This window comes from Hemicordylus capensis, chromosome 4 (genome assembly GCF_027244095.1).
Source record: "Hemicordylus capensis ecotype Gifberg chromosome 4, rHemCap1.1.pri, whole genome shotgun sequence".
Classification (NCBI taxonomy): domain Eukaryota; kingdom Metazoa; phylum Chordata; class Lepidosauria; order Squamata; family Cordylidae; genus Hemicordylus; species Hemicordylus capensis.
In genome coordinates, this window is record NC_069660.1 from 306,191,274 (window position 1) to 306,204,940 (window position 13,667).

General features: G+C 42.9%; 1 protein-coding gene across 4 annotated transcripts in view; it reads right to left on the reverse strand.

Annotated features, from left to right (window-relative positions):
* The window catches only part of ASAP1 (ArfGAP with SH3 domain, ankyrin repeat and PH domain 1), a 246,538-nt gene that overhangs the window by 210,104 nt on the left and 22,767 nt on the right, over nt 1–13,667 (reverse strand). The window lies entirely within an intron of this gene.

Here is a 13,667-nt window from a genome sequence, read left to right on the forward strand (position 1 = left end):
ATGCTCCCCCTCTGCATTTCTAAACTACTACTACCACGGATATTTATATGCCGCTCTTCAACCAAAGTTCTTAAAGCAGAAAAATAAATAAGACATAAATAAGATGGTCCCCTGTCCCCAGAGGATTTGGTTTGATTGGTGATTGTGTCTAAACCAGACACAATCACCCGAAAAGCTCTAGCATTGGACAAGAGAGAGGAAGAAGGGGAATGGAAACCTATGATCCAACATTTCACCAATGAAAACAGGGAAATTTTCATTGTGAATGTGAAAGGGGCGTGGCTGAGCAATCTGGAAAGCCCCTATGAATGTGGAGGGAGTGTGGTCAAGCAACCTGGGAGGCGTGGCATACAATGTGTAAGGGGGTGTGCCCAGCCAACTTGGAGGTCTGGCGTACAAGCAACAGAAAACAGGTAATAAAGTGCATGCAGAGCTATGCAAATTCTGAGCATTTTCATATTTAAAAACTGCCACCTTCACATAGATATTTTTTCATCTTTAATACTTCACAGCCCCTTTTCCTAGCATGGTCAGCTGAAGGTAGCCAAAGAAGAAAAACTGTATCGGGCACATGTTAACATTGTTGCTACAATGGTTGTGTCTGCCACTATGCCAAAAATCAACTCTCTTTTATCCCTCAACAATAGGCTGAATCACAGAGTTTTGACCTTGATATATAATGCAAGCAGAGAGTAATTACAGCTCTGCTTTCTATGTAAGCAAAACATTTCATCTGCAAAGGTTTGAGAGCTGCTATTTCTCTGTGCACTTTTCAACAAATGTCTGGGGGAAAGATGTGAAAGGAATTGAAATGCAGTCCAGTTTGGTTAACAAAGACATCGCCTTATATCAGGAAAGTTCCGGGGGGGGGGGGAGAAAGGAGAGGGAAAATATAATAAAGCTGGTAGTGTTCGTTAAAGAGAAATAACTTACTGATTGCAAGCACCGCCAGTTCCAGTCGGGGGCAACACCAGTTTCATACCTTATTTATGTATTTATTTACTTACTTATTTGTTTGTTTGCCATATTTTTATACTGTCTGATATGTAAATCTCTAGGCAGTGTACACATTTTAATATTAGAAATCACAGGTTAAAATACATGAAACACAGTAAAAACAATATAAAACAATTTATTAAAATGGTTAAAATTCTAATTAGAAGCTTGTGAGAACAGGAGAGTCTTGAGGGTCTTCCTGAAAACAAGAAGGAGATGCTCTTATTTCAGCAGGGAGCATGGAAGGTTAGAAACAGGTCTGTAATTAGCTAGGTCCGAGGGATCCAATGCAGGTTTCTTCAAAAGTGGTGTAATAATAGCCTCCTTAAGTCAAGGAGGCACCCTGCCCTCCCTCAGGAAAGCCTTTATAATATTTACCAGACCCTCTCTGATAATATAATTATTAGATGAGATAAGCCAAGTATAAGCCAAATGACGCCCAGGCAAGGAACATCTTTGACACCCATTTGTTCAATGTGTGCATGCCTTATTTTTCTATAGCATTTATGGATTTGCATACCATATGTTTGTATATGATACGTATACAAGCCCCTGACTCAATGTTTTTCGTTGTAAGGTCTGGGGGCCAGTGGCAGCCCCCATCGACCCTAAGTGTGTCCCCTCATTTTTTTTATTGGGCCTGCGCACAGCTTCAGTCAAAGCTGCATACTCTGTATAGCCCCCTCTGGCACCACGTGGAGGTGGTGTTTTTGGTTACTCAATCCCTTGATCCAAGCCAGCTTTTGAATGGGGCTTTAGTTACTTGTATTTCAGTCCTGGAGCAGAGGTGGGGCTAAAAAAGAGTCAGCAACAAGAGCACAGAAGGCAAACGGCACTTGCCTCTATGTACATAATATCCATTTCATTAAACTATTCATATGTAAGATCTGTTAAGATCATCTGGAGAGGTTCGTCTGCGGTTGCCGCCAACTCTTCTGGTGGCTACTCGGGGATGGGCTTTCTCCGTTGCTGCCCCTGGACTTTGGAACACGCTCCCTGTTGAAATAAGAGCCTCCCCATCTCTGGCAACTTCTAAAAAGGCACTGAAGACGCATTTATTCACCCAGGCTTTTAATTAGATTTATGGTTTTAAATTTTTAATGTTGGTTTTAAACGATCTTAATGTTAATGATTTTAATGTTTATATGATTTTCATTGTTCAATTGATTTAGTTTTGATTGTAATTGTTAATTGATTTTAATTGTTTTTATTTTGATGTAAACCGCCCTGAGCCAGTTTTGGAAGGGTGGTATATAAATGAAATAAGTAAGTAAGTAATATTCCTGATTCCACTCCACTGTCTTGTCCTTGCATACCACAACTCATTCCCTTGGATTCTACAGCGACCATTTCCACGGTGTAGTGCTGGCCTTTGCCCAATGCTGGAGGCAGGGAGCTTATGTAAGGGGAACAGAACCTTCTTGACCCCCCTGCGCCATCTTGCAAGACATTCACAGAGTGCTGGGAAGTGTAGACTTCCCTGGTGCTTTCCTCCATCTCTCTTAAAGGGCCCGCTCAGCACTGAGAAAAGTTCAGTCCTGTGCGCAAGAGGTCAGTACAGTGGGAAATGGCTCTCATATTGCAGGGTGGGGTTTGTTTGGTTTTTGCCTAAGTGGCCCCCGCTTGAAAAATAGTGAAGATCACTGTCCTAACTCGATGATCATGCATTTAACATCTCATCCATTTTTGCCCTCGAATAATAAATACATCAATTATTTTTGGATGGTGCTGGTACGCTTTCTGATGTGTGTTATCGAGACAGTGCAGGTCAGGACACACAAATCTACAACTGATTGTGTAGCACTGCCAAGCAACTGTTAACTGGAACTGCCCTGCAGCGTATACCAAACTTCTGGATCCTGCAATAAAGATAATAATCACATCTCTCCAAACAATGCAGCACATGAAGTTCTCTAGGATAACACTGATCATCCCTTTCGGTCTATATGTATAGTTGCTGATTATGCCATCTCCTATTCTGGTAATAATTATTTGGCACAAGCATCACAGTCATGGGGGACAAGTGCCTTGTGCAATTTGGAAAGCAAACTCTGACCCTGTGCAGCTCACTCATTTTGACAGCTCCTCTTGGATGTACAGGAAGAAGGAGACAATTATCTGCGGCCTTAAGCCCCAGCTCTGCTCTTTTCCATGGCCATCTAACTCCGACACAAGGAGAAGTTTGTAGCACTCCAGCCATCACGGAAATATCTACCATTCCACAGTTATGGGGCACAGTTATTCATATCCTGGTATAGCCCAAGCTAGATTACTGAAATTTATATATTTATTTATTTATCATATTTTTATATCGTCTGATATGTACATCGCTAGGTGGTGTGCAAGGTTTAAAATACAATACAAAATAGAATAAAAACAGTTAAAAATTTCACCTAATAAAGTAAAAACAATCTCATAAGATTAAAACAAATTAAACAGTTCGAAATTAATTTCAGTTAAAAGCCTGAGAAAACAGGTGCCTCTCGAGGGTCTGCCGAAAAGCAAACAGAGAAGGAGAGGAGAGCTGGTCTTGTGGTAGCAAGCATGATTTGTCTCCTTAGCTAAGCAGGGTCTGCCCTGGTTGCATCTGAATGAGACACTTGATGTGTGAGCGCTGTAAGATATTCCCCTAAGGGGATGGAGCCGCTCTGGAAAGAGCATGTAGGTTCCAAGTTGCTTCACTGGCTTCTCCAAGATAGGGCTGAGAGAGATTCCTGCCTGCAACCTTGGAGAAGCTACTGGCAGTATGTGAAGGCAATACTGAGCTAGATAGACCAATGGTCTGACTCAGTATATGGCAGCTTTCTATGTTCCTATGCTCTTATTTCAATGGGGAGCAGGGGTTCTCAAACTCGGGTTCCCACATGTTGTTGGACTATAAATCCAATTGTACCTATTAGCCATTGTGGCTGGGGATTATGGGAATTGTAGTCCAACACCTGGGTACTGAAATTTAAGAACCCCTAATTTAATCCCAGTTTTTAGAAGCATTTACGCTATTAGATCAACTTCACCAGCCTGATTCCAATTCCAAGTGCTTATTTTTATTATTAATAATAATAAGTATTATTATTTCTTCTTTACACAGTCAGACAGGTGTTATTGACTGGTTTGTTTTATCCAGACATTGAGTCCTTCCCAAGGACCTGGGATGGCTGAATTTTATCATCAGTACTGTTGGTTATTATAGATATCGTCGCAAAATATAGGCTGTTCCCAGTAAAGTTGCTTTTTGTAATTGGCTGATGGTGATTTCTGTGGCCCCTATGGTGTTGAGGTGCTCTTCAAGTTGTTTTGGAATTGCACCTAGAGTGCCAATTACCACTGGGATTATTTTGGTCTTTTTCTGCCACAGCCTTTCAATTTCAGTTTGTAGATCTTTTTATTTGGTGATTTTTTCTATTTCTTTTTCTTCTATTCTTCTATCCACTGGTATTGCTATGTCGATTATTTTAACTTATTTTTCTTTCTACTCAACTACAGTTTTATCTGGTGTATTGTGTGACAGATGTTTGTCTCTTTGTAGTCGGAAGTCCCATAATATTATTACATCTTCATTTTCTACAACTTTTTCAATTGTATGGTCCCACCAATTTTTGGCTACAGGTAGCTTGTAATTTTTGCAGATGTTCCAGTGTATCATCCCTGCTACCTTGTCATGCCTTTGTTTGTAGTCAGTCTGCGTGACATTTTTACAACAGCTGATTAGGTGGTCCACAGTTTCATCTGCTTCTTTACAAAGGTTGCACTTGCTGTTTGTTGTGGATTTTTCAACTTTTGCTCTTATTGCATTTGTTCTTAGTGCCTGTTCTTGTGCAGCCAGTATTAAACCCTCTGTTTCTTTCTTCAAGTTGCCATTTTTAAGCCATTGCCAGGTCTTGGTGATGTCTGATTTTCCACTTATATTGTGCAAATATTGACCATGCAGTGGCTTATTTTTCCATGTTTCTGCTCGGTTCTTGACTTGTTCTTTCTTGTAGGCCTGCTTTCTTTCATTGGTATTTAATAGTTTCGCATTATTGACCATTTGAAGTGCATCTTCTTCACTGTCCTTGATATGTTCTTCAAGGCCTCTTTTCTCCTCCTCTACTGTTTGATGGACTTGCAGCATTCCTCTTCCACCTGACCTGCGAGGGAGGTATAGCCTATCTACATCACTGCGGGGGTGCAGAGCATGATTGATGGTCATGATTTTCCTGCTCTTACAATCTAGTGTCTCTAGCTCTGCCTGGAGACACTAGATGATGATGATGATGATGATGATGATTTATACCCCTCCCCTTCAGTGCACTACTGCTCGAGGCAGCTTACAACATTAATAAATTAGATACAATACAGGATAAAGAATTAATAAAAGACCAGGCTAAAACCATAATTAAATAACAAGTTTTAAAACAGAAATTAAAACTTCAAAAAAAAAAAACAAAAAACCAACCCAACAACCCTACTTTAAATCTTCACCTTCAGAACCCTGAATGGCTTGAGACCAGGATACCGAAAGGACCTTCTCCTTCCATTTGAACCTGCCTGCTCATTAAGGCAGTGATCAGTGGAGGCAACTCTCCTGCTTTAAGATGCCCAGGAGCCCAGCCACAGGAGGAGAAAGGAGAGGGCACAAGCTCTATATGCTGTAATGAGAGATGGCATGGTGGCTAAGGGGGCAAGGAGCAGAGGCTTGCTGTATTTTGGTAAGCAGAAGACTGTCCTCGTGAGACATGATGGAAGGGGAGCAACAAGGAACATAGGAGCCTTGGGTCACGGTGCAACATAGGAACATAGGAAGCTGCCTTCCACCGAGTCAGACCATTGGTCCATCTAGCTCAGTATTGTCTTCACAGACTGGCAGCGGCTTCTCCAAGGTTGCAGGCAGGAATCTCTCTCAGACCTATCTTGGAGAAGCCAGGGAGGGAACTTGGAACCTTCTGCCTGCACGCATGCAGGTACTCTTCCAAGAGCAGCCCCTATAAGGGGAATATCTTATAGTGCTCACATGTTGTCTTCCATTCAAATGCAAACCAGGCTAGACCCTGCTTAGCAAAGGGCACAATTCATGCTGGCTGCCACAAGACCAGCTCTCCTCCCTGGCTGGGGTGGACTGACTGGAGTGAGCGTAACTCCTGTTTCTTTTACCCTGTACCTAAGAATAAAAGCCTCTTAGATCACTGAATCCCTCTGTGTCATCCATGGAGCCTGACATGCCCTTCCAAGGTCCATTTGATATAGAGCTATTCCCGGGGGGCAAAAAGGCACCAACAGGCTCCCATTGCATTTGTCTTTCAGCACTGGTTGAAGACCTCATTATTTTGGCAGGCCTTCAATGAGCAGTTCTTATATTTTGTTTAATTGCTTGCTCTTGTTTTCGATTTTTCTGCTGCTATTAGAATTATTTCGATTTCCTTTGACTGCATTTTGATGTATTTTGTTGCTTTATGTTTTATGGAAGTTGCCTCAAGCTTTCTTTCTGAATGGAAAGGAAGGACAGAGAAAACAATGCCACCAAAACAAACCAACAAACAATGCATTGTGCATTTGCAAAAGGTGGCCAACATGACACACAGCCTCCTGCTGCCAGTAGGGTCCTGCTTGGGCAGCTAAGCCACTTCAACGGCAGCCTTGAGTAGTGATGGAGCTGTTGCGAAATGGTTTGAATGCTCTTCTGGACAGCAGCACAACAATACTGCCGAGAAGCAGTTCCAAGCCATTCCATATCAGCTCCATCGCCACACTGTTGGGGCTGTCCTTGAGGTTGTACAGCAGCCCCAGCAAGAACACATGCTGCCCTGCCTCCAGGGCTCCCTTACTTGCCTCTGGGGCTGCCCGCCTTGCCTCTCCTCCCCTCGCTAGCCAGGCCAGCTGCTGTGGCGCTCCACCACACTCCTGCCAGTTTTCCCCTTCCCTCCGGCATGCCACGCTGTCGATACCCAGCACTGCGCTCCTGCAGCCTGCCACCACTTCCCAGCCACTCGGAGTTCTGACCCAAAGGCAACTGGCAATGAGGGCACATGTGCACCCTGTATCATTGGGGCAGATGCATGCTTTTCATCCCAGCCGCCATGGGGGCAGAGTGAGGGGCACAAGGAGTAAGGGGAGTTGCAGGGGGAGCTGTTCGTAAAAACACAGGCTGCCTATGCTCTTGCTACTCCCCTGGCCCCAGTAGGTCCTTAGCATTAACAGGAGACTGCACATCATGTCAGCCAGCTTTCATGAATGTCAAATGGTGCAAATCACAGTGGCCAGGTTTTTAACTAGTTCTGACCATCATGATGGAAAATACTTCCACTGGCTTACAGTATGTTTCCAGACTCAATTTAGAGTGCTGGTTTTGACCAATACAGCCTGGGGATATTCTAGAGGGTCACCTGCCTCTTAAATGTCTCCTGAACTGAGACCATCTTGGAGACCCTCCTGTGTGTGTCCACACCTTCAGAAGTTGGCCAGGAAGCTTCTGGAAAGAGGGCTTTTCAGTGGTGCCCCCCCCCGCCCGATTGTGGAGCTCTCTCCCCTGGCATGTTTGCCTGGCACCATCACAGCTATCTTTTGGGCATAAGGCAAAGGTTGTCCTGTTCGCCTGAACCTTCATAGGACTGAAGGTTTTTGCATCTGGGCTTTAAGCTGCTTCTGTATCTGTTTCTGTCTTTTAATTGCTTATTGATGCTTTAAGAGGGTGTGATATGGTTTTTATTGTTATATTTGTACACCATCTTGAGTATGTTTTACACAGAAAGATGGGATAGACACTAAATCAATACTACTGATGGACAATTATTTTCAAAAGATGGAGGATTGCATTCACCAGGCAGCCCATCCTAAATGTTTGAGGGCAATAGCTGATGTTTTGGCTAGCAAATTCCCCACACACTCGCTTCCTTCCTTTCTCTGCTACCTAGCTACCCAGTTGGCCAGCGAGGAAGAATCTCCCTTTCTCTTCCAACTCTAGCCCTATTATGCTATGCTCAATGCACATACAATCTGTGGGCCATGTGTGCATGAACAGATCTGTGTCTATCTGTACCTCCTATGCATTTCAGGGGGCCTGTACCCAGGTTCACTTTTAACATGAACACAGGCACAGTCATTCAGGCAAAAATATGCACATATGTACAGACATGTACAACATAATGTCTGAATAAGGCTTCTCTCTCACATATACATCACCCCTTTTGACTATGCCATTATCTATCACCAAGTTTCTCTTCCCTGCCACCCCCCTCTCCCTGCCCCCCCTCCAATGCTGTTTGTCATGAGACTTCACCACCACAAGCACAATACAGCAGAAGACTGATAGGCCAAAGTGGGTCTCACAGAGCTGCATAATGGGATTTTCTGTCCTGTAAGAACGCTTAGGGTTTTAATCTACCGCATAGCATCCAAGCAATTGTGATGCTTAACTACATTTCTCAAAATTGTGGGATGGGGTTATGTGTATTTCAATCCAATTTACATTTGCATCATGGGGTTTTGCAGTTCCCAAACTTGCCTAAATGATCGCTCCTGGATATTTCACTCTAGATAACACTTGCAATGTGATGAGTTAACACATGATTTGGCATGGAAGAGTTAATATACTGCGAGGACACATTGTGGTCACTGACATAAGCATGACAACAACGAAAATCTCCTGAAAACAGAATGGACATGCAGTGGGTTTGCAAAAGCATGACCGAGACTTGCATGGAATTTTCAAAGCCAAAGTCTGAGCAACAATATTCAAGGAGAATTTTGCTTTTTGCATGTTTTGGCAGCAAATCTACAGGCCACATCACTTCCTTTGGATGTTTATGCAGTCTACCAATTACATATCTTTTCTAAAGACTTCATATGACCTTTTCTGATCACAAACAAAATCGTCCCATCTGCTATTTCTTGGGTCCCAACAACAGCCATCTCCTTTTGTTGGAAAACATGTGTCATTAGGCTGTCTGCTTCCTCCCTTTAAAACTCTGAAGAACATTCATGGCTTTTTGACAGCAATGTCTCTCCTACATTTAACTGCACTTCTTAAGAACATAAGAAAAGCCCTGCTGGATTGGGCCCATGGCCCATCTAGTCCAGAATCCTGCTTCACAGGCTCAGACTGGGCCACCGGGCAACAGGGCACTTTCCCGGTGCGCCCCTCACCCGTGAGCCCTGCCACCGCCTGACAATGAGCCCCCTCCCTCCGCTCCACACGCTTCCTCCCTCCGTGCAGACTCCTGGCCCCTACCCAGCCTGCAGCCTCTCTCGCGAGTCGTGGCACTCGCCGAGGACTGGGAGGCAGCTAGGGGGTGGGGATGGCGCTTCCCTTCCCTCCCTGCTGCTACTGCCATGGTCTGCTCTCCACTCTGCCTGTTAGGGTCTGGGGGAGTGGTGGTGGGTGGGAATGGATGGCTGTAAGGAAAGCTGCCAGACCCCTCTGCTTCAAGATGCTCTTTGAAGGAGTTGCAACAGGAAGTAAACCATAAAATCAATAATGTACAAACACAATTAAAGAATGGTGCAGTCCCAGTGAAGGATTACACATGAGCAAAGAGTCAAACCAATTGTATTCCCTTCCCCCTTAAACCATATGGCAGTTTCATTGAAAGTTTTCATGGCAGTTTCATTGCAGACAAATAAACCAGGGTCCAATCCAGGGCCCTTTTCCTTCCAGGAAAGGTCTGAAGAAATAACTTGCAATTCATGTTGGGAGTGCACCCACAGGGAATGCATCATCTGCTGGCTGCATGGGAGCTATGGGAGGCAGCAGCAAGCCAGTTCCAGGGATGATGCAATTGCAGGGATCTGGGAAAGCTCAGCTGTCTTTGACAGGGTTGCCAACTGACTTGATTTGGCCTGATGCCTTTAAGAGTACCTTAAATAGCACTTTAAGGGAGGAGAGCTGGTCTTGTGGTAGCAAGCATGACTTGTCCCCTTAGCTAGGCAGGGTCTGCCCTGGTTGCACATGAATGGGAGGCTACATGTGTGAGCGCTCTAAGATATTCCCCTTAGGAGATGGAATGAGCTGGGAATAGGAGATGGGAAGAGCAGAAGGTTCCAAGTTCCCTCCCTGGCAGCATCTCCAAGACAGGGCTGAGAGAGATTCCTGCCTGCAACCTTGGAGAAGCCTCTTTCAGTCTGTTTCAACAATATTGAGTTAGATGAACCAATGGTCTGACTCAGCTTATGACAGCTTCCTTTCTTCCTAGCAGTTAATTGGCAGAAACCAGCAGACTGCGGCATTATATGTACTAATATCTGCGGATCAAGCCACTGCTCAAGGTGCAGTTTCTGAGACTAGTTGGTAATCTTTATCTCCTGAAGCCACACATTCAAAACCAGTGAGAATGGAGAATGCCCACGATATACTGCAAAGGGTGTAACAAGGGATATAATTGTTTCGTAGGCTCGATTTGGAAAAAATATTCACCAATGCATTAATTAGAACTGAAGATAATATTTCGGGGAATTATTCTGTCCACTCTATTAAATGCATTGGAGAATATTTTTTTCCAAATCAGACCACTGGTGCATCTAGCAAAGTATTATCTACACTGACTGGCAGTAACTCTCCAAGGTTTCAGGCAGGAGTCTTTCGCAGGGATCTTCTGCATCCAGATCCAATGCCCTACCACTGAGCTATGGCCCTATCTCCCAATTCACCTTTCTTTTTGTACCATATTCAAATATATCTCCACCAGCATCAGATTAAAGGATTTGGGGTCCTGTAGGGAATGACTGGTATATTCACTTGCTTTCGACCCTTAAGGTGGTAGTCCTTGGTATAATAATAATAATAATAATAATAATAATAATAATAATAAATTATTTGATTTCTATACCGACAAACATCTGCCACACAATACACCAGATATAACTGTAGTTGAGAAGAAAGAAAAACAAGTGAAAATAATCGACATAGCAATACCAGGGGATAGCAGAATAGAAGAAAAAGAAATAGAAAAAATCACCAAATACAAAGATCTACAAATTGAAATTGAAAGGCTGTGGCAGAAAAAGACCAAAATAATCCCAGTGGTAATTGGCGCCCTGGGTGCAGTTCCAAAAGACCTTGAAGAGCACCTCAACACCATAGCGGCCGCAGAAATCACCATCAGCCAATTACAAAAAGCAGCTTTATTGGGAACAGCCTATATTCTGCGACGATATCTATAACAATTGACAATAAAATTCTGGCATCCCAGGTCCTTGGGAGGGACCCGATGACTGGATAAAACAAACCAGTCAATAACACCTGTCTGACTGTGTAAACAAGAAATAATTTGATTTCTATACCGCCCTTCCAAAAATGACTCAGGGTGGTTTACACAGAGAAAAAACAAACAAATAAGATGGATCCCTGTCCCCAAAGGGCTCACAATCTAAAAAGAAACACAAGATAGACACCAGCAACAGTCACTGGAGGTCCTGTGCTGGGGGTGGACAGGGCCAGTTACTCTGCCCCTGCTAAATAAAGAGAATCACCACATTAAAAGGTGCCTCTTTGCCAAGTTAGCAGGGGTAGGTTGTTACAGTTGAGGAGAAAGTAAAAGTCATGTGAACATTGCCTCAATGGATTGGGGCCACAGCACGTCAGACACTGCCCAGTCACTGCTCCTCCTCCAGATCTTGCTGTGAGCACCAGAATTGATCAAATGGTTAACCTCAGTCTTTGGTATGCGTAGAAGAAAAGAAACTGACTGACATACAGTGGAAGGGTATGTCAATCCAGTAGTATTGCCCATACACAAGTTGTGCAAATGTAATGATTGTACAAATGACATGACACAAGAGTAGGTCCATTGGATATAATTGGCTTACTCTTACATAATACAATCTGTAAACTTTTTTGGGTGTTGCACAACTTTATTGGGCTGACATATCCTTCCATATGTCAGCCACTGCTCTGAGATACACCCAGATGCTCTATAACAGCTGGATTCTTTATTTTCCTGGCAACATCTGCACAGCATGCAAAACGTCTGCTTTTCCTTGCATGTAGCTGTCTTCTGTTCCAAGATATATATCCTACCAATGTGGCTATACACTCCAGGCACATAATTTAAAAAGACGTACTCTTTCATTTCACAACATTAGATTACTGGATCCTTCCTATGGCTTCATCTTCCTTTGCGAAAATGTCATGGAATCTTTCATTGCCAGCAGTAAGTTTTTGCTATTATTTAAAATGACAAGGGGTGGGTGGGGGGGAATAATGGGAAATAGTGTCTAGTTCATTTCTTCAATCAAATATCAGTTCTCTACCATAGATAAGGATCCCCAGATGATTTTTAAATAGTTGGGCAGAGAAGAGCTGGAACCATATGAGACTATATCATTAAAGGATAAAGGCCTGGATCCAAAGAACTGTGAATAGTAGAAGAAAAGGGATGACTGCTGTTCCATGAATTCTTGCATGAGCACTCGCAGAAGATTTCTGTAGCAAGGCTTCTCACCCCCGAGATGTTCTTGGACTACAGCTCCCATAATCCCCAGCCACCAGAGGCGTAACTAGGGAAAACGGCGCCCCGGGGCAAGCACTGAAATTGAGCCCCCCCCGCCGCGCCCCCCGCCCCCCCCCAACATACATCTGACTGACACACATTTCAGAAAACTTTTATTTTAAAAATTTAAAAAATTACAAAAATTATCAAAAATTTCAAAGTGCACTACATACTTAGGTTTTTCCTCACAACAACCCTGTGAAGTTGGCTTGTATCTCAGACATCAGAATTATAATGCAATGATGATACATACTACATTATACTTAGGTTTTTCCTCACAACAACCCTGTGAAGTTGGCTTGTATCTCAAACATCAGAATTATGATGCAATGATGATTATTATGATTATGATGCCCCTCCCTCACGCCCTGGTTCTGTTCCTGACTTTCCCTTGTGAGCGACTGTATTTTAACAAAACGAAAACCAAGGACTCCAAAGTAATTCGAGGGACTAGGGTGATAGTGCTAAAGACTCCTTATTCTCCCACTGTTAAAGAAAGACTCCCCTTTTCCAAAACTGCACGCTATTTACACCAGAAAAGGTTTCAAATGGAGGGGGAAGCATTTATGCATTTATGCTTTGTTTTATGTTACGATTTCAAAGTTAGAAAAACTATAAAAGGGCCATTTTAGAGAAGATATGCACTGCCTTAGTTGCAAATCCTGCTTTTTTGAGATTCCCTGCAATTGAATAAAGCGATAATATACACCTTTGCTATTTAAATTGGTTGGAGAGTATTTATGACAATAAAAAATGAAATGGCATTTCAGATGCAACATTGGTTGCCTAAGACCACTCAGATTTAACTAATCTTCATCACATTGACAAAAAGAGCAAATAAAATTAAAATCCATGACTAAAACCAAACCACTTTGGGGTTGTTTTTAATGAAAGGTGGTATATAAATTTAACAATAAATGTTTAGAAGTATATACTTTCACCCCCTGCCCAACCTACAATTAATTCCAGCTTATTTTCAAAGGGCTTCAAGTTTTATTTACAAATTGCTTAGCAGCACCAATGTTTAAGTAATCACTAATTGCTCCTAATGATAGTTTTACTTATTGTTAAATTTATATACCACCTTTCATTAAAACATTCTCTGTTCATCTGATTTTCAGTCTGGTTAATTAAATCGGTGGAGGTTTAGACTTTCCTGATGGGCTGAAACAGCTAATCCATTTTGATGATGACATATAATTAAATTAGCTT